The 19478-nt window shown below is 34.4% G+C and overlaps 1 protein-coding gene across 1 annotated transcript in view; it reads left to right on the forward strand.

Annotated features, from left to right (window-relative positions):
- Positions 1-19478, forward strand: part of LOC103570411 (potassium voltage-gated channel subfamily H member 8) — a 355105-nt gene that overhangs the window by 116291 nt on the left and 219336 nt on the right. The window lies entirely within an intron of this gene.

Here is a 19478-nt window from a genome sequence, read left to right on the forward strand (position 1 = left end):
CATGAATTGTTTTTTTCGAAAAAAAATTTTCCCGGCTCCGTAGACCTAAAAACAAAACCAAAAAATTTAGAAAAATTTTGTCTCGACCTATTTCTTATGATTCCGCAAAAACCGTGGCTCAAAAAATTATTTTGCTGAAAGATCTTTAAATTATAGATTTCAAGCTTCAATTTGCTTTTTTTAATTTTTCGATATGATCATGTTTCACGAAAATACAGACTTCCAAATATCGCTAAAAATTTTATAAAATGTTCTTGTTTCTTTAATTTTTTGGATAAGTGTATTATACAATCAAAATGTCTAATGTTATGTTTGCAATAGATCTCGAAATTAAATTATTTCATAAAAGTATTTGGTGGCGACCAGCAAACGCTAATCATGCAGACAGAAATTACCATGAATTAAAATTATAACGGAGATTTAAGGTGGCCACGTGCCTACACTTACTCGTATAATTAGAATTCTTACAATAAAACATTCACTATAAAATTTTTTCAATAACATAAAATAGTTTGTTACGAGATTTCATTGGTTGAAAATTTGTTTAAATACAAAAAATCTAACTTAAGTTTACAGTACCTGAAGTTGTGAAGACTGAATTATTATATGTCTGTTTTTCACTAATTTTACTGTACTATTCCCGGTTACAATTTGTTTCGACGTTAACTTGATATCTATGAACTATTTAATAACTAACTGAGACAATATTTAAGTAAAGACTAATAAAATAATTAATAAAATAAAGTTGAGGACACTTGTACAATAAAATAAAACTTAAGTGTGAGAACACTTGTAATAATAATAAACTAGTACGGAACGAGTGTATAAGTGTGAGAACACTGGTAGTATAAATTTTCCTGTCGTTACTGACCCAGAACTGAGAATTGAGAATGATTGATGTGTAACAATCGATATACATCAATTGCGATTTAATCAACGAAATAAACATTTTCTATTATACTTTTATTTTTTTTTGTAAATAAGAAGTACTCGACTACGCCCAACTTTGCAGTGATAAATTTACCTTTCTTAGGTATCTATGTAAGTGCATGCACGATGATCATGAACAGGCAGAGATCGACAGATGGGACAGTATTGGATATACCTGTATTGTATATACCTGTCTTTCTCTCTCTCTGCCATCTTTTCTCAAACCAACTATGATATACTCTCAGGAGAGTATACTCATCTTGCATCCACACCTACCTGCGTACTACTTGTGACACTATACTTACAAGAGAGTGTGTGTGTGTGAGCATAGTACCCAATAGATGACAATAGACGAATAATGATGAAATCACCATCTAATTTATCAGCGACGCGTGCACGTGAGCACTAAGCCTCTAAAGATTCAACGGTAAACAAAATTTTACGACCTAAATGATTTACCTTACTTATAACCCAAATTCAATATCTCGAGTTATATTTTGATTTCCTAATCTCTGAAATATTTACTAGGAACACGGATTGCTCAATATACTAACTTACTTGTTTATTACATAGAATCACCTCCGAATTCGGAATATATGCGTATTTTATTTTTTTTCACTATTTTTCTCCTGGGACAAATCTCGACTCCCTTTCACTAATATTAGACCTACGGCGTAGATTGCTCATTTGTTTTTCATAAAAAATGACTCCTATACACGGAAAACTTACGCTTTACGTTTTTCTACCCCCTGTTGCTAACTCTAAGCTTACAACAAAGATTACTTATTTATTTTTCACGCAGAATGACCTCCAAACCTGGAACACTTACGCATCATCTTGTTTTTGACTATTTTGAGACGTATTTTGATTCTCTAAATCCGGAAACTATTGCTACACCGTGGATTACTCATTTGTTTTTGACGCCCGATTAGATTGTTACAACGATGAGACAAACCAGGAAATCAATAGCAACCATACAATTCCCCCAGCCAATTTTAGGGTATATAAACTGCCGAAAATCTAATGAAGTCAGTCAAGCGCTAATCAGAACTAGTCTCTGTCGGATCTCGGGTCAATTGCTGGTTTCGGTCTGAAAATTCTACTTGTTCAAAATAAGATAAGTTCTAATTGGCTAAGCCGATTATTACTGCGAATCAGAGTCTAAAATTTTCATTCCACGTGACGGTCCACCGCCTAAGCAATCGGGCTCCTTGGTCAAATACTCAAATTTTAAACTCGCTAAAATCTCGGTCGATTCGACTCACCCCAAACCAGGCTTATCGGTCTCGTGACGGTCCATAAGCCTAGGAATCCGGACTCCTAGACCGAGATCCTAACTCAAAAACAAAATACTCGCGTTAATACTCGATACGTAGGGGGATGTATCCGCTTGGCACCCCAGTAGCTTTGAGTCTGAATAGCATATTTGATTCCGCTGAAATAAAATCACGAAGCCACAGTACCGTGTCCCAGTGTAATTAAAAATAAAGACTCTAACATTCATAAGTTAACGGGTACAGAAAGAGACAGACGTCAAGAACAGGGACTTCTCGAGGGCCCATATTCACCTAGCTGTTTTCCTTTCACTTTAATATCCCGGACCGATCCCAAAGCCACGCAGGTCAACAATCGGGATAGTCTACCGTACTTCCTCTCGGTGTGAAATAGACTTATTTAGTATTAAAGAATATTACCGAATAATTAACATTCTCACATAAGCCACGTAACGGTCCTACAAGGCTCCTTGGTTGAGTTATAGAATAATTATTTTCAGGTATTTTTGTACTAAATTATTAATTATTAAAAACCCTTCGCCCCTCGCCTTCACTCTCTCCGATCGTGACAGATGTTCAACCACACTTTTTATATTTTCCTATCGGGTCATATTTAGTGTATTGTTTGGGGGAAAACTGTGTCCAATCGGAACACAGTTCCTTTGGGTACTTTCACGTTCCCTAGGATTTTCTGTTGGGGAACTGGTAAAGGCACACTTCGATGCAGGCCTATGTATTTTCGCATCCACACATGCACCCATATGCACAATATTTTATGTGAAACAATACTTTAATTTATTTATAATATTATACTCTAACGCAATAAATTAAAGGAACAGAAAAATTTTATAAATTTTTAGAAGACTGTAACTTTGTGAAAAATAATCGTATCGAGATTTTTAAAAAAGAATTTTATAGCTTGAAATCTCTAGTTTCGGTGAAAAATTTCCAAAAAATGTAAAAAAAATCAGAGAAATGAAAGAAATTGAAACTTGTTTTTTGGGGAGGAAATTTTTTTTTTTTTGACATTTTTTGGAAATTTTTCGTATTTTATTCTCTTTCCCTCACATTTACTGAGTTATTAATGCAAAAATAAAAGAAAAGTAAAAGAAAAATTATTTTTTTATTTTGGTTATGATTACACAATTAAAGGAACAAAACTTGTTCCTTTAATTGTTGAGCAAAACTTTAATCGATCACCCCCACAAAACGGCTCGATAGATCAATTTAAAAATTTATACGGTTATTGGGGGTACATTAAGCTAAAAAAGTCCCTGGCAACAATATTTTTTTATCGATATTTGCAGAGTAGCGGTTGATTTAATAAAAAACCAAAAGAAGTCATTTTTTTGTATTTAATTCTAAAGGATGATAAAAATAAAAAAAATTGTTTTTTCCGAAAAATTATGAACGACTCTTGTAGAGAATTTATTCAAATTTTTAACGCCACCCTCAAATTTACTGTCGAATCATTGGTACCTGAAATATCGATGATCAAAGCCAAAAGGATCATTTTTTGTTTGAAGGCTGATATCTCTGTGACAAATTGTCCTACGAGGTTAAAAAAGAAGCCAGATGGAAGCTAAATAAACTTTACAAATAACCTATGCATTGGTTTAGTTGACAAAATTTTTCCACGGTCCGTGGACTCTTTGGAAAAAAAAAAATTTTGAAATTTTTTGTCTCGCGATATTTCTCATATTAGCGTAATAACCAGACCTTTTGAAAAATTTTGATAAAAATGCGCCGAAACTCGATATTTCAAGCTATATAATGCTTATTTTGAAAGCTCGATACGATTATTTTTCACAAAGTTACAGCCTTCCAAAAATTACAAAAACATTTATAAAATTTTTCTCTTCCTTTAATTTTTTGCGTTAGTTTATAATAGAAATTTATATCTTTTTTTATGAATTTTTTACAACATATGGATATCGCGGCAGTCTCGCATCAGGTCGGTGAGCAACAGAGGGCAGCACACGTTGCTCACACGTCTCATCCGATATTGATATTATAAATGTTTTGTTTACATGTAAGATTTTGTTTTAATTATTGCGGTAAAAACACTTAACTGATTCCTTACGTGTAAATTATGGCGGAATCAGGAAATCTCACTGAATAATTTAAACTTGTAATCGGATTTTTGTAGTGCGGGGAAGAATAATTGCGCATTTAATTTCTATGCTCATGATTATTTGGCGCATGCGCGTCAGTGCAACAATTGGCAATAATAAATTTATTTATTATAAATAAATTTATACGTTTTGTGTATAAACCACTGGGTGATTTAGTATTAAATCGTGATAATACTTAATTATGAAAGGGACAATTGGTCATTCAGCGTCGGGAACGGGTTAAATTACACAGCTCAAATCATTTGTTATGTTGATGATGTTGAAGAAAATAACATGCGACAGTTATATATCTCCATTGGTTGAAGTGAGATATATGACAAATTGGCGCCGGCCTAGGTGCTGGCATGAGATTCTCGTGCTGCCATGGTCAGACGTGGGATAGTCTCGATCCCTGATTAAAAACTCCGATTAAAACTAATTGAAAACGTCCTGTCAGATTTAATCGGGAATTTCTGATTGACATTCAATCAGTTTCAATTAGATTCAATCAGAAACTTCCGAATGATTCTGATTGAAAGGTAATCAGAAATTTTCGATTGACTTTCAATCAGATTCAATCGGATATTTCCGGAAGGTTTCGATTGTAAATTAATAAAAAATTACCGATTCCCGGGAAAAACTAATTTTATATATTATTAAACGGTACAAAATTAAAAAATCAAATATATATAAATCTACGTTGTATCTATATTAACAATTAGATTGCATGCCATGACGTACTATAGGATATACTATATTACCACCAAAAATAGTACTTGTCAGTATGTCAAAGAACAGAGGAATGCGCTTGTCAGAATTGCTTCCAAGTCTGGAATATATTACGTCTGAACTACGTTTCTTACCAGGGACACTACACAAGTGGTAGGCGCTATCTAGTGGCGAGAACTGAACTACTCCCACTGCTATTGCCTAGGACTGATGAATTTTCTTTCCTCCATATATATCTTTTCTCCTAAGAAATTTTTCTTTTGGTACAAGCAAATTTTTTTCCTATTAGTTGGAGCATGCAAAAATCCTTACGTTAAACACCCTCATGAAAAAAATTTATTTAAAATAGAAGTTAAAGTACAAAAAATATATTTTAGAATTTATAAAAAATAAATCAGAAAACTATTTTTTTAAGAGCTTGATATTGAAATGAAAATAACTAGAAAAAAAAGCGAATTTCTGGAAAACTTTAATCATAATAATTTTTGAGAAATAAAATTACCTACAAAAAAGTTTCTATGAGATTTTCTGATAAAACTGATGGTTTCGCCGAAAAAATAAAAAGATCTCAAAATTTTTTATAAATTTGACTTTAAGTTCAAATAACTTTTGAACAGTTAGATTTATCAAAAAATAATGAGACTTTTGTTGTAGAGCATTGAATTTCATACGAAAATATCTATCGTGCATAACAATTCGTTGATTAGCTTGTAAGTCGAAAAATTCTAAAAAATAAAAAGTTTTTTTCCCGTGTTATTTAAATACTCTGTAAATATGAAAAAGTGAAATCGGTGCATATTCACTAATTTTAAGTGCAATCCGAACTACTTATTTTAAAAAGTGGTTCGATTGGCACTTAGAATAAGTGAATATTCACCTATTTCACTTATTCATGTTTACAGCGTACAAAAAAGAAAAGCGGATTGACGCAAATCGTAGTATTATTATTAAGACCTTGGATAGCTACCGAAATTTTGATTTTTAGGTGTATTTTCAACTTTTGAATACCAAAAAAAAAATTTCTTTTTTTTTTAACCAACCTAACATATATACATAATTTTTTTTTAATGTTTCTTTTTATTTTCGTGATAGTTTTAATTCAATCAATACAGTTCTTCAGAAAAAGTTTTTATATAATCCTGAGAAATGCTTGTTTTAACTTTTTATAAAATTGATTAAATTGGAAAGACAGATAAAATTCTATACTCTGATGTTTCAAAAATTGCTGAATTCATGATAAATGAAATTCATATCTGCCCAAATTTTAATAATTATTAATACTATCTGAATTGTTATTTTCCGATTGAATCCAATTGAAACTGATTGAAAATTGTCTGTCGAATTTAATCAGAACATATTCGATGAATGAATTATTATTATTTTCTGATTGTATCTGGTTAAAACTGATTGAAAATATTCAGTCGGATTTAATCGGATTCAATTGGAAAATAATCAATAAATGAATGATTATTTTCTAATTGAATCCGCTTCGTTTGAAACGAAATTTTTTTTTTCTAGCCGACACAAGATAATTTTTCCGTTTATATTAAGAAAAAAATTCCCTGAAAATTTTAACTCTCAAATTTAATTTAAAGTACTTTCTCTCGAATATCAAATTTTTCTATTTAAAAAATATCTAAATTGAATAATTTTATTTTTAAATTGCTAAAACAGTAGAACATTTTACAGTAAAAAGGATTTATACTATATTAAGCTTACAATTTTTATACTGTCCAATGTTAAACTACCCGTATCTCATAGATAATACGCCCGAATCAAAAAACAAATTCTAGTTTGGACCTCAAAAAATAAATTACCATTTTCTGGACTTAAAAAATTTTCGAGTGAAAAAAAAAACCCTAAGTACTTAAAAAAATTTATATGAAAAAAAAAATAAATTAACTAATTTATTATTACTATTATTATTCGCTTTTATATATTCCTGGACAAAATTTAATAGGTCTCAAAAAAAATTTTTTTTTAAACTTCCTAAATAATATAGAATACAAAATCAAACAATTTGTCATCAATAAATTTTTGTATTTTAATTTAAGAAACAGATACTAAATTTTCTTTCAGTTAACTATTTTCTCATAGCAACCATTAAATTTTTTTTGAATGGATATAAATAAAAATAAATATTTATTTTCATTTGTTATACTTTATAGAGGTTCCGGTAATTTTTCTGCAAATTTGTAATTAATTTTTTATTTTTAGGTCAACTTTTTTGAGATTCTTCGTCCAAAGTATTTATTTTTTACGAAAAAAAGTGAGGGGATCTGCGTAGGTTACGTCATTTGAGAAATTGAGACCTAAATCTGGAGCACTAAATTTTTTCATATTATAAGGAATTAGAGGTCCCCGCAAATTTTTTTTATACCAGTTTAGCCCTAAATTATGTAAATTCGTCCATAACTACAACGTTGAGGCCTAAACTGGAATTACTTTCCACACAGCTCTCATTCTCCAAAGTCCAACTTGCCCTTCAAATACCTCACGTAGTATTTTGAGGTTCGAAGTGGAATTTGTGTTTTGACTCGGGACACCTCTATTAAAAATAAATGAGGGCCGCCTCGTTTGTCATCTACCGTTAGCATTGATTCTAGCGACGCTAGCGAGGCGCTAGCTAGTGCCTCGTTTCATTTTTACTAGGGACTTTAGCAATATATCTAGCTCATCAGGAAGATAGTTTAAAATCAATTAGAACATTCTACACGGAGAAATATGTTGGCTCGAGACCTAGCCATTTTTATTATACTGTCGACCAACCTTGAAACAGGAAGTGAAGCATCCAAAATAATTCTAAATTATAGGATTTCTAACCCAGTCTGATAAGAGCTGCGTGCCCAGAGGAGATTTGGAGCATCTCCTGAAGCAATTTCGTGTTGTTATTATTTTGTTTTGAGTATTTTCACCATCGACGAGCCATAACGGCTATTCACACCAACCACACTCTGCCGTGGGTCGTGTGAAATAGTAGTGAACGTTATAAATTTTCCTGATTTAGAAATTATCAATTTACTTATTTGATTTATATAAAATTTTGTATATATTCTCATAATTTTTCACTTATTTGATTCATATAACATTCTATATCTATTCGCATGAATTTTTACTTGTTTAAATTTCATTTATTTACTTATTTGATTCATATAAAATTTATCATTGAATGGCGTCCCACCTATTAATTTACTTATTTAACAATTATTAATTTATTTGTAATAATTTTGTTTATTTCCAAAATTACTTATTCATTTACTGAAGTTTATCATTCAATGGCGTCCCGCCGATTCATGTACTCATTCTTATAAATTTACTCATGTAATATTATTAGTTAATTTATTTAATTGATAGAAATTATTTATTTTGATATTATTTATTCAGATACTTTTTTTGTTGAATTTCTTCGTTTAAAAATTATTTATTTGAATTTTTTTTTGGCTAAAATTTATTTTGCATTTTATTTATGTGAATATTCTTTGTTAAAAGTCTTTTATTTAAAATTATTCATTTAAATGTTCTGGACAACGTTTCATTAAAATCATTTCTTAGGGTATATATTTTACGTTTACGTAGGCACCAAAATATTATCTACAAAAGTGCACTTACAAATGTAAGGGTTTATAAGATTATGTACTTCGTTTATTTTATTTCAATAAAAATGAGTCATTGTTAAAAGTTCAATTTTTCTGTTAAAATATTTTAAGTACCCGGAAAAAATTTTTTTCATGAAAATTCATAAAATTTCATAAAGTTTATAAACTTTGGTGAGATTTCACAAAATTTTGTCAAATTTTATAAAATTATACTATTGAAATTTGTTGAAATTCTGTAAAATTTTATTAAATTTCACAAAATTTTATACGATTATATGAAATTTTATAGAATTATATATAATTTTATAAAATTTCATAAAAAATTAGGAAGTTTTCATAATTGTCATTGAGATTTACAGGACTTATTGGCATGAAATTTTATATATTTTTATGAAATTTTACAAAGTTTTAAAAATTTTTATAGAAGTTTATAAAATTTGAAAGACTCACGAAATTTTATTAGAAACAATGAGATAATTTTATGAAATTTCATAAAATTTCGCAACATTTCATAAAAATTTGTAATATTTTGAGAAATTTCATTAAATTTTGTGAAATTTCGTGAAAGGCCGAAACTTTGTTTTTGTAAAATTCCATAAAGTTCAGCATAATTTGATAAATTTTTGTAAAACTTCATGAAGTTTTTTTTTTTAATTGAATTGAATTAAAGTCAGATTTGACACCCTTTTGATGTAGAGCTGAGCAGTCAGTTCTCTTAAACCATTGTGCTCGGCCCTACTTGGTCAATCTCGTTAGATTAAAAGTTGGATGTGCAGATTAATAGATTTCGAGAATCGTAGAAATCTGCTCATACCAACCTCTAATAAATTCGGCTGAGTGCCATAACAAATCCCCAGGACGCCTTTTCTTACATCCGTTATGGCTCTGCACTGGCTCAGCAGGTGAAGAGAAGTATCATCCTCTATATTACATCTGGGGCACACGGATTCATCGGAGACGCCTATAATCTTCAGATGCTTCCTGGTAAACTAATTTCCTGTAACGAGCCCAACAATTAACCTCAGTTTGGATCTGTCGAGCTCTAATAGACTGGTACCTAATGTCTTTGATGGCCCATGAAATAGTGCCCACGTATGTTACATGCCTCTGACCTCGAGCCACATGTTCAGGAATCTGTCACGGGTCCATTGATTCAAGTGGTTTTTGATGAAGTACAGAGGCACCAGCATTGAGCAGACTGGCTCATGATCCGTTTTACACGCTCCCGCTCTTGCCAGTTTATTTGCAGTGTCGTTCCCTTTTATACCGCTATGATCTGGTACCCAGACGAGATTGACATCATTAGCACTTGCTAATTTGTTGACAAGTGTAATGCAGTCCCGTACCAGCTTTGAAGTCACTACGGCAGATGTAAATGAGTGAGAGCTGCACGGTTATCACTGCATAAGTATATGTATTTGTTCCTGTGATTTAGCTCCAAAATCTGCTTAACACAGGCCCAGATCGCATATACCTCCACTTGAAAAATCGAAGCAGAGTGCTCCAGCCTGAAAGATATCTCAGTTTTGGGTCCACCGCTGTAAATTCCTGCTCCTGTTCTTTCCAACCTTTTAGACCCATCCGTAAACCAGACTAGCCCTTTAGGGGACAGTATATCTTTACCCTCTTCCTTCCATTCCTGCCTCTTGGGAAGAGGATCTTATAGTTGGATCTGAAGTGGTAGCTACGAGAGCCATAGTCCCCTACTTGGGCCAGAACCTCCTCGAGATCTCTGTTCCGCAGGATGGACAAATGTCCCGTTTTAGCATTCGACCACAGGCCAACAAAATGAAGTCTCAATGCTGTTTTCACAGCTAGAGATTCTACAGTTGTATTTGGAGGCACTGCATTCAGAAGTGCCCTCTGGCTAGGGTAGGAGTTGTTTTAAACGCTCCTGTTATGCCTAGCATGGCAAGTCGATATACCTTATTTAGTGCTTTGATGTTGACGTCTCTTCGTATCGCGGGCCACCAAACAACAGAGGCAAAAGTTAACTGGGGTATCAAAATAGCCGTGTAAATCCACTTGACTAACTTTGCTTTTAGACTCCACGTTGTGCCAAATACCCTTCTACAGGCCCAAAAAGTGGCAGTAGCTTTTTGAGCCTGCTTCCCAATATGGCTTCTCTACGTGAGTTTACTGTCCAGAGTCACTCCAAGGTAGCGTACCTCTGTTGAAAATTTCAGCTCAGTGTCAAAAATTGAAGGCACTTTAATATTAAGCTTCCTGCTTTTAGTGAAGAGCACCATCTCTGTCTTGATAGGGTTAACCTTCAGAGATCTGTCAGTGCACCAACTCTGTATAAGATCAAGTGCTCTTTGCATCCTCCATCGTATCTCTACCGGGCTACTGTCTCTGATCATCAGAGCAACATCATACTGTCTCTGATCATCAGAGCAACCCTTCTAACACGAGCTCGTATCTTAGTGTCACTAAGTTCGGCTGTCACTATTCTTGAGCGAAGCATATTGTGGGCCCATTCTGTGATAGATTTCACTATCCCAAAGTGTCCGTCACTTCGCAAATGGCTTCGAAGGGTGTATTATCAAACACCCCTTTAATGTCAATGAATACTCCAAAAACCGATTCCTTCTGTCGAAAGGCCTTCTCAACGTAGCTAACTACTTCGTGTAGAGCCGATTCGACGGATTTACCAGCCTGGTATGCATGTTGTGAATGATGTACTGGCATTTGACTCAGCGTTTCATCTCTGATGTGTCTGTCCACCATCTTTTCAAGAGTTTTTAGGAGGAAGAAAGTCAGACTTACGGGCCTGAAGGATTTCGCCAGATCATAGCAACTTTTCCCAGATTTTGGTATAAAGACTACCCTGACCTCGCGCCAAGCCTCAGCCACATAGCTTAGGGTCAGACAGGCCCTAAAAATTTGTAGGACGTGTTTGCGAAGTGATTCTCCACCCTCTTGTAGCAGAGCCGGAAAAATCCCATCCGACCCTGGGCTTTTGTACTACCTCAAAGAGATGAGCCAATATTTCTTCGTGGTTTCCTATTCCGTTCCCATCCGGAAGGGTCAGACCACCTAGCTTAACTGTAGGACCTGAAGTAAAGATCTTGCTGCGACGGGCCACCAATAGTAGGTCCTTGATCTCCCCACAGAATTTTCTCCAGGCCTCAGCTTTAGAGACCTTAATACATTTTTTGTATTGTACTTGGGCTGCTTTATATTCAGCCCAGTTTTGGTCTGATTTCATTTTTAACGTTTTATTTAGAAGCTTCCTGGACCAGGAATGGAGCCTACTCAGTTCTGCATTCCACCATGTTACTTGCTTGCTACATTTCCTAGTTTTTAAAGGACATGCAATTTCATAGGACTGGACAATAGTCGTCTGCAAATGCTTGACCGCCAGTTCAATCCTACTGGCAGTTCTTAGGGTTCTGCAAAGTTTTCTCAGCCTACTTACTAGCTCCTTCTTATAGATGAGCCAGTCCGTGGTCTTAGGGTTCCTTAATATACCCCCAGTCCCGCCATCTCTGCTGCCTTCCAACGCAAAGTAAATTCGGCGATGATCACAGAGAGAATCCTCTTCGCTCACACTCCAATTTGTAACAGACTGTGCTATCCTGTCAGAGCCTAGCGTAATATCAATCACTTCCTGTCTCCGAGAAGTAACGAAAGTTGGCCTGGATACTACATTGAGGATCTCTAGGCATGTGGTGGAAAGGCACTCTAGCAGTGTGGAGCCTCTTTCATTCATGTCCGAGCAACACCAGACTGAATGGTGTACATTTGCATGACAACCTATTAGGAGTGGCAGCCTTTTGGACCTGCAGTATTCTACCAAGCCAGTAACCTCCTTGGTAGATACATTGGCATCTTCATTTTGGAAATAGGCAGAGCCGACAATCAGCTCCGTCCTAGCCCCTTCTATGGAGATTTTTATGGACGCAACAGCTAGATCCCTGGTGCAGAGCTGGTGCAGCTCGAGCGCTGTATGTTTCTTATTGATAAAGATACAAGCCCTAGGCCCCAGCACCGAGTCACCATGGACCAGGCAGCCGCCTCCTCAGTCTATCCCTAAGACTTGCCCTTTGTAAACCCAAGGTTCTTGGATTAGGGATACATCTGTCTGCAACACAGCAAGGTCTCTGCTAAGTAATGCTGAGGCCACTTTGCGGTGTTGCAAATTTATTTGCAAAAAACAAGTCTGTCCTGCAGTTATAAAATCTGCAGCACTGGCTGTCATCGCTTTTATTACAGAAAAAGGAATGGAAAGGAAATGGGAGAGGAGGGGTATGGGATAATAGGTTGAGAGAGGAAGGGGACTATTTAGTGTCCATCGTCTTCCTCTTTATTAGTCGTGACTGCCACCTCTTTCGATGTGCCGGACAACTGGAGGGTTCCCGCCAGGGCCTGAGCAAGGGTAGCTTGTTTACCTCGCTTAGTCCCTGTCAGGCTCTCTTTGGCCACCGTTTTCGCCTTTGTGGGCCTTCCTCTGGATCAAGATCTTGCCGGAAGCATGGACTTTTCCCCGTCAGAAGTCCCACTCACTGTCAAGCGAGGCGGCTTGGTGAGTGGCCCTACCATTGAGGTCCAAGATGAACTACAGCGTTCCCTCTCCCCCTTTCCACTACTGAGGGACCCGGCAGGCTCCTCTGCTGGAGAAGGGGCAGGTGGAATGACCATAATCTTTGGGGGAATGGGGGCTGTGCCAGTTTCCTGAGCAGCGTCAGCCGCTCCAGTCCCCTGGCCCTGCTTCCGTACCTTTGCCTCTGCTGAAGGCACTGCTCCGGAAGTAGACTTCTTCGCCGTGCTAGCAGTCCCTCCCGAAGTACCCCACCCGCGTTATTGGTTGAGACCTCGTAAAAACGAGCCTTACCTAGACCAAAGTGAAAATAATAGTTGCACCGCGAGAGTACCGCCAGCGACTGCTAGTCCACTCCCAGAACAAGGTGGACCGCTTTACCTACCTCCCGACGATTCCAGACCCGCTACAAATGAGTAGTGAGCCCAGGATATTATCGTGCCAGCCTGTTTAGGATGACCTTAGTTTCCTGAGTGATGCCAAGAACCGCCGTCAGTTTCTTGAATCTAGGAAGTTTCTCATTCTCCAGAGCTTGAAGAACAAGTCCCCCCCCCTCAGCCTCGATAGCCGGGACAATCCCCAGCAGCCACTGTTTGGCTATGTCATCAGCACAGGTAACCCACAGAGCTCCCTGATCCCACTGGCATCCGTTAAAGCACGGGACAGACTGTCCTGTGAGAACAGCATCCAGTGCCCTGACTAACGCCTGTGTGATCAGATCACCCTTTTCCTGACTCAGCATCGTGTCAAGGTAATCAGAAGGTACTATGGCTACCTTCCTGTCCACCCTGACAACGTCACCGAAACAAGTCGACTTGTAGGTCACCTTGCCGTGGTTCAATACTATTTTCACCTCTGGTGGAGTTTGGTCTTTCGGTCTGGGCCTTTTAGGGCAACCAGCTACCGAAGAGCCGTCCTCTACCGAGGTTACATTAATGGCAGAAGAAACTTCCAAGATACTTGGCTCCGAAAATTGTTCCCGTGCAGCCAGTTTGACTTTCCGGGCCCTCTTTTTCACAGCTCCACTGCGGTTCTTTTTCTACCCTTCATCTGTAAGAGCTCCAGAAGACCAGACGTTAGCTGAGCCTCCCGTGCCCTCCACGACCTCCATATGGACATTAGAAAGATCGGAGCCGTCTTTCGAAGCCTCCGATCCGGAGTTTTTGTTTTTTAATGATTCCATTTTTGGTCCCACGAGTAATTAAGAAAGATAAGGTCACCGCCAGGAGAGCCTGTTGACAAGTGGAAGGTGTATAGATAGAATGGGGTTGCACCTGGTGCCCCAAGGTGCATCGTTCGCGACACAGTTCCCCTGTGCCATCCAGCCTTCGGCACGATCGCTTACATCTTGGCTTGGAAAGTTGGTCCACGATATGGCCTTGGCCCCTCTGGGCCGGTTTTTACACCAGCCAGGATTCCAGTAGCACATGCTAACCAAAGCAGCCGTGGCTCGCCCACAATGTCCCTCCCACTGAAGGTCATCGTGAGCCACCACATCTTACCTTGGTCATCCCCCTATTCGCCACCTAGGGACGCACCCGGTTGGCACTCAACCATGTTGCCCGCTCTCCATTACAGAGATTAGACAACCCGGGTCATAAAGTTTTATAAAATTACATGAAACTTTATAAAATATTACATAATTGCAATGAAAATTCCAAGCCCGGGAAAATATTTTTCCATGAAACTTTATAAAATTTGATAAAATTTTAACAAATTATACTAATGGAATTTGGTAAAATTCTGTGAAATTTTATAAAATTTTATGCAATTATATTTTATAAAATTCTATATAATTTTATGAAAATTTATAAAGTTTGTACAATTGTTGTTAAGATCTCAAGAAGTTATTGATATGAAATTTTATATATTTTTGTGATATTTCACAAAGTATTACAAAATTTTATAAAAGTGTATTAAACTTGAAAAAAACTTATGGAATTTTATCAGAAACCACGAGATAATTCTATGAAATTTCATAAAATTTTGTAGAACTTCATAAAGTTAAACAAAATTACATTAAAATTTATAAAATTTGACATAATTATTATGAAAATTCCAAGGATTTAGAGGTATAAAATTTTAGATATTTTTATAAAATTTCATAAAAATATTAAAAAAGTTTCTGAAGGAGCAGAAAATTTGAGTAGAAAAGTTCTCGACTCTCCGAATTGTAGTTCCAATATTTATAATTTTTATTTAACATTGAAAATAGGCTTTTGCGCGGCAGTTGAGGCATGCGCACGCCGCAGCTCTAGTGAGCATAGTTGTTAAATATTTTTTTTATGCAATTAAATATTAATAAAAAAATTTGAAAAAATTCTGGTGTCATCTAGACACTTCAAAGAATACGATTCCGCGGTATAAAAAGTTGTATCACCATTTTTCAAAAAGTTATTCGATTGTTAATTTAAACTTTTTTACGGGTATGTATTGTCATAAAAGGCGGTGTAAAAGTTCAAATAATTATTCTATAAATTTTTTGTTTCTTGAAGCCCTCTTTAGAAACATACTCAACAAGATGACGTGAAAAAAGTTGATAAAATATTTTTATTTCATTAGTTATTAATTTTTGAAGTAACAAAAAAATGAAAAATTTAAATAATGTATGTTAAATAATTTTTTTCTTTAAATCTTAAGCTATTACTGATTTTATATCCTTGTTAAGCATTATATGATTACTTTTTAAATTTTTTCATGCCATTTGTTTATAAATTTTTTATAAACAAATGGATTAATTAAATATTTTTGAAAAATTTTTTTTCACCATATCGTTTTCGTACGAAAATAATGATTTAAATAAAAATTTTTGTTCTTAAAAACAATATCTTATTGTTTATAATCATTTTTTTTTTCATGTTTTGATTATTTAAATAAATAATTAAGGAATCGTTTTTTTTTTATTATAATTTGCATTCCTAAATATAATGGCGAAAAAAAATTTTTGTTTTTTAACAATTTATTCAATTTTTTTTTGTTAACAATATGGTAAACAATTTTTTTTTCAATTTTTTTGAAAAGAAATTTTAAATAATTTAAAAATATTAAATTTGAAATTGTTTATTATATTGTTTAAGTCAACCTCACGATTTAATTTATATTATTCTTCTTGAAGCATGAAATATAGTTGTGATTTGAAATTATTAACTATTTGATGTTTGCCGAAGTAGTCTCTATCTCATGCTTGACAGCTGTCTACACTAAAGCAGTACAGATTCATAGTTTCAATCGCTATGTACTTTGAACATCTAAAAAATAAGAGTAAAAATTGAAAATAATTTGAATAAATTTAAAAATCTAATAAACAAATAAGGTTAAAAATATAAAAAAAAATATATTTAAATAGTTTAATAATTAGGTAACAAAATAGTCCTGAAACATATTGGTCATAATATTATTTGTTTATGAGATATAAGCATTGTAAGAAATAAAAAATACGAATTTTTATAAATAAATGCGTGTAGTTAGCGAACTATAGCATATAAACGTTAGGATAAAGACTGATAAGAAAGCTTAGCTCATACTGTATAAAATCGACTTAAAGGTTAAAAACTGTATCTGCAATAGTTGCAAAGTTACAGCAATTTGTTTGTTGACAAATCGAGTCAGTCTTTGGACTTAGTCGTGCTACAAAATCCAAATGTTTTTTTAGAAATCGAAAAAAAATTTTTTTACCATATTGTTGCAGGTTGCTGTTTTTGTCTTTTTTTTTATTTCTAGAAAAAAATTATAATGAAAAAAAGAAAATTGTTTATAACAATTTTTTTAATAAATAAATGAATAAATTGTTAAAAAACAAAAATTTTTTTTCGCCATTATATTTAGGAATGCAAATTATAATAAAAAAAAACGATTCCTTAATTATTTATTTAAATAATCAAAACATGAAAAAAAAATGATTATAAACAATAAGATATTGTTTTTAAGAACAAAAATTTTTATTTAAATCATTATTTTCGTACAAAAACGATATAGTGAAAAAAAATTTTTCAAAAATAATTAATTAATCCATTTGTTTATAAAAAATTTATAAACAAATGGCATGAAAAAATTTAAAAAGTAATCATATAATGCTTAACAAGGATATAAAATCAGTAATAGCTTAAGATTTAAAGAAAAAAATTATTTAACATACATTATTTAAATTTTTCATTTTTTTGTTACTTCAAAAATTAATAACTAATGAAATAAAAATATTTTATCAACTTTTTTCACGTCATCTTGTTGAGTATGTTTCTAAAGAGGGCTTCAAGAAACAAAAAATTTATAGAATAATTATTTGAACTTTTACACCGCCTTTTATGACAATACATACCCGTAAAAAAGTTTAAATTAACAATCGAATAACTTTTTGAAAAATGGTGATACAACTTTTTATACCGCGGAATCGTATTCTTTGAAGTGTCTAGATGACACCAGAATTTTTTCAAATTTTTTTATTAATATTTAATTGCATAAAAAAAATATTTAACGACTACGCTCACTAGAGCGGCGGCGCGCGCATGCCTCAACTGCCTCGCAAAAGCCAATTTTCAATGTTAAATAAAAATTATAAATATTGGAACCACAATTCGGAGAGTCGAGAACTTTTCTACTGAAATTTTCTGCTCCTTCAGAAACTTTTTTAATATTTGGGCTATCACTTATACTTTTTGAGATTTGGCAAAAACCTGGACAGCTAATTTTTTTAACGGTTTTTTGCTAATAACAATTGTAATTTTTATTTTGCTAAAATAACCCGAAAAACGCTTTCTTCTGGACGCCGTTCCGGATCGTTGATTTTTTTTGTAAAATTATATAGTATACCGGGCAAGGAACCCGTATTCAATGTCTGCTCAGTCAGTACCCCTGGGTTGGTATGGTTTTGCAGTATACTGAGAGTTGAGAACCGTGCGGAATAATTTCTTTAATGCGATGCGTGGTACAACAATTATTACGACGGAGTTTTAGCTTAGCTGAGATTAGAAGTCGGGACAGTTAGACCGAAAAACTGCGGGTTTATATAGTCCAAAATTGAGGGGGACCGAGCCGTGCCCCTGGATCTAGTACACTAGAAAAGAGGTGCTTGCTGTACAGCGTTTAGTTTTATGGTTTTTCTAGTGACTTCTAAATGTGCTTCTCCTTCTGCGGTTTTATTCTGCACGTGCGGTACCCGAGGTCAAGTCAAAGGAGAAGAAAAATAATTAAATCATTCCTTTTATTATTCGATATTTGAGTTGAGGGTTTCTTTTTTATAAAATATTTTTAATTCGGATACTGGTTATCCGAAAAAAAATCAGCGTCTCCTTAGAAGAGTGAGAATTAATGTATGTTTAGTTTAGGAAGATTCTGGAAGAACGAAACAACTCACACTTGCACCCCAAGACGGCCGGTTACCGTGGGGGAAGATGACCACTACCCTCCAAATACTACATCCTTATTTCAACCAAATGCATGTAGAACCAAGAAACAGCAAAACACGGAATACCTATATATAGCAACATATAATACGCTCTCTCTACGGACTGAGGAAAGCCTACAAGAATTTATACACTCCATACAGAATATAAAATGGGATATTATCGGCTTAAGCGAAGTAAGAAGACTCGGTGAAACGATTGAAGAGTATGACCAATTCTTACTGTACTATAAAGGTGAAACACCAGGAAGACATGGAGTAGGATTCCTAATCAAGAAAACACTAAAAACCTTCATAACAGAAATAATTGGCATATCAGAAAGGATTGCTATTCTTAACATAAAGATACCCGCAAGCAAAGAAACATGGTCCATTGTGCAAATCTACTCACCAACCGAAAAATCGTCGATATTAGAAATTGAATCATTCTACTCATTGCTTACGACTACCATAAAAATACACACAGAAAAAAACTATATTATCATGGGCGATTTTAATGCAAAAACTGGAACACCAAGAAAAGGAGAAGAAATTGTCCTGGGCCCATATAGTTACGGAAAAAGAACAAGAAACGGACAAAAATTAATGGAAATTTCATTTGAAAATAACATGAAAATACTAAATAGTCAATTCAAAAAGAGAGCTTCTAACAGATGGACATGGATATCGCCAGACGGAAGGTATAGAAACGAAATAGACTATATCTTAACAAACAGACCCAAACTATTTGAAGACTGTGGCACCATCGCTAATCTCAACTTTGGCAGCAACCACAGAATGCTTAGAACACGCCTGAACACATCATCTGTTCAGAAACCTAGCCGGCCTTTCAAAGCGAAAGCAACAACACCACCAAACAACGTAAGAATAGCCGTCATAAAGGAGAAACTCAAC

Source organism: Microplitis demolitor, chromosome 9 (assembly GCF_026212275.2).
Source record: "Microplitis demolitor isolate Queensland-Clemson2020A chromosome 9, iyMicDemo2.1a, whole genome shotgun sequence".
In the NCBI taxonomy this organism is placed as follows: Eukaryota; Metazoa; Arthropoda; class Insecta; order Hymenoptera; family Braconidae; genus Microplitis; species Microplitis demolitor.